Source organism: Xiphophorus hellerii, chromosome 20 (assembly GCF_003331165.1).
Source record: "Xiphophorus hellerii strain 12219 chromosome 20, Xiphophorus_hellerii-4.1, whole genome shotgun sequence".
In the NCBI taxonomy this organism is placed as follows: domain Eukaryota; kingdom Metazoa; phylum Chordata; class Actinopteri; order Cyprinodontiformes; family Poeciliidae; genus Xiphophorus; species Xiphophorus hellerii.
The window spans coordinates 17,708,622-17,711,435 of NC_045691.1; positions in this window are offsets into that span (position 1 = coordinate 17,708,622).

Below are 2,814 nucleotides of genomic sequence, written 5' to 3' on the forward strand. Positions count from 1 at the left end.
GGTCGACAGGTTGAGCTGTTGTTGTCTTTTTGGCGTGATTTGCTTTTTTTTTTTGTTTGTTTGTTTGTATGTTTTTTAAGCAGGGTCCAAATTCCGAGGGTTTTTATATTATTTTTTTAAGCAGCAACAGAAGTAAACACGTCCTTTTATGTCAACGATTAGTTAGTTGTCATGCTTGCCCTCCTCATGTGGCTAAGATTATTATTAACTAATTCAACAAAATGAATAGTAGTCGGTAAAATAAAAAAAAACCTTGAACAGGAGTGTATCAACAGTAAACAGTAGCTTTAGTCTCTCAGAGAATAAGGAGTGAGCATTTGTTGTTTTACTGACGAAAGCTGCTAGCTAGCTTGACGTCGCGTGCAAAACAAATTGAGTGGAACATTCACCAAGCTAGCTTCTGTTTCATATTGTGATAAAATATATTTATATATATATATATACTCCAGGTAAAAACGTCGGATAGTATCTAGATATTGTTTTGCTCACTTACATGATACGTGACATCTGCCCCACTTATATGCTAAGTTATATCTGTCTGCAACCTAGCTCCTCCAGATACGTTAGCGCCGCTAGCCAGAGGGCATCGCCTGCCCGTTAACAGCTTGGCCTGGCAACACAAACATCCTCTTTAACTTCACATAAACCACCCGGAGCTCGGCGGTGCAGCCCCCAGTTTAAAAGACGGGGCCCAAACTCCTCTGAAGATGAACAGCCGAAGCGGGACCGCAGCGCCAGTCCTCTTCCCGATCAGGCTCTGTGTCCGTGGGAAGGGGGACCGCTTCCTAAAGTGGCCGTAGAGCAGGAATACCAGCAGACATCTTCCAGCCTGGAGAGCGACAATAACGCAACTAAACGAGGCTGGCAGCGTCAGTTGGCGGAGAAGATGAACGGCAAAGGCTGCAGTGTCGCAGGGCGAGGTGTGTCCAAACAGAACCGCATAGCTGAGCAGGGACCAGGCAATCAAATCACAGCTAAACAGAAAGTCGAGCAGAGCGAAGTTAGGGAATAAAAGGGGCGGGGCCAAATGTGACAGGGCGCATTGCCACATGGGAAGTGTAGGAAATCTGCAACTACACCTCGCTGCAGCACACAGAAAGGGGCGGGGACGGACCGCTGTCAGTCTCATACCTTATTTGGAAATGGGACCATTACACTCCCATTTCCCAAATAAAGGGGGCGCTATTTCCTATAAACATTATTTCCACAACTAAACGACACCAAAGGCTCTTGAAACTTTATGAGTGGTGAACACCTTTCTGAACACCGTTGACATTTAGTACATTATTTTTGCATTTCTACTGACTGGCCAATATAAATCTCTGTCTTGTCTGAGCATAAAACTTTTCCTCATCTGGTGTGATCTTGGTTTCTGCTGAAAGTTTCCATAAAGGTGTCAGTTTTGGAGCAGGAGCTTCTTTCTTGGTTGCTACCCAGTTGGTTTCCACTGGGGAAGCTGGTTTTACAAGGTTCCAGTTCAAGGTAGACCAGAATCTCATTGATTACAAAGTTGTTCTTTTGCTTAAATGTTGAGGTATGAGCCTAAAAAAAGCAACTATTTTAATAAACTTTGCTAAGTTTCCCAAAAAGAGTAGCAAATATTTAGCCAGGATTGAGAATCATGGCCTTCCTTTCTATATTGAATCAGAGTTAATTTCTTCAGGTCAACAAAAGCTGCAAAAAATGTTACTGTAAACTATAACATTTGTTCACTCTAAATCAGATTTTTTTTTTATATGAAAGAGTCACATTTACAGTCAAACTGATGATTAATATTTTGTAACTCTACCTTACTATCCTTCGTTTTTTGGAAGTGCTGATGATGTGATATTTTTTCTAGGTCATGTGTTTGTTTTTCTCTAAATTTTGGTCACAACTGCAAGACTGGGCACCAGAATCCGTTCATAGCCATTGTTCATCTTGTGCACAATGTTCCTTTGCATGCACGAGTGAATAAATGTCTGGCACATCGCTCTGTCAACAAGATGCGAAACAAACGGACTGTCCACGGGGGGTTAATCAAGACACAATGTGTGGATGAGCGGCTACTTTTCAAAAATTAAATCTGACGACTGCTGATCATAACATCCTCACCGACACGTCCATTAGCTGTTCCCAAGAGTACACATATCTCACACATATATGTTTACACAGTGAACAAACATATATAAGCGCAATAAAGTGTACACACATTATTCCTGTGCTCAATCTATTTGATTTCATTGAAGTGCTCCGGTGACGCGATGCTGACCTCTTGTGGCCCGCAGCTGCAATGACATGGCATCGTCAAAAATTATTTTCCTTATTTTCTTTAATTATCTAAAGCCTCTGAGCAAAAGTCGATACAAATATAATTTGCGCAATCCACAGTGCAGCTAAGAAAGGAATGGAAACACTATGCGTATAAACACTGTGTTTAGCCACACTATGTGTGGCACTGTAAATAACTTTATTAAACGATTAAAAAAAACAAACAGATTTAAGGATAAACCTCACAGTGCTCCTATGGACTTTGTATTGTTCAGATAGTTACAAAAATAAGAGACAGATCTGTCTATGACCAACACTGCTCCGAACAAACTCAACTTTTTACAGTTTTGCTCGTCTATATCTCGTTTATAGTCTGCTGTTATTATGCATAAATATACATTCACATATTGAACTTTTTTTTTTAATGATCCTACCCTACTCAGTTGCAATTTTCTTCCAATCTAAGGATACTATTTGTAATGACTGCAGTGTTGTTGTTTTTTCCTTATGTGTAAATTTTTAATGTAGTCTGTAATTTCCGTTTTTGTATTTTTATCTTTTTGT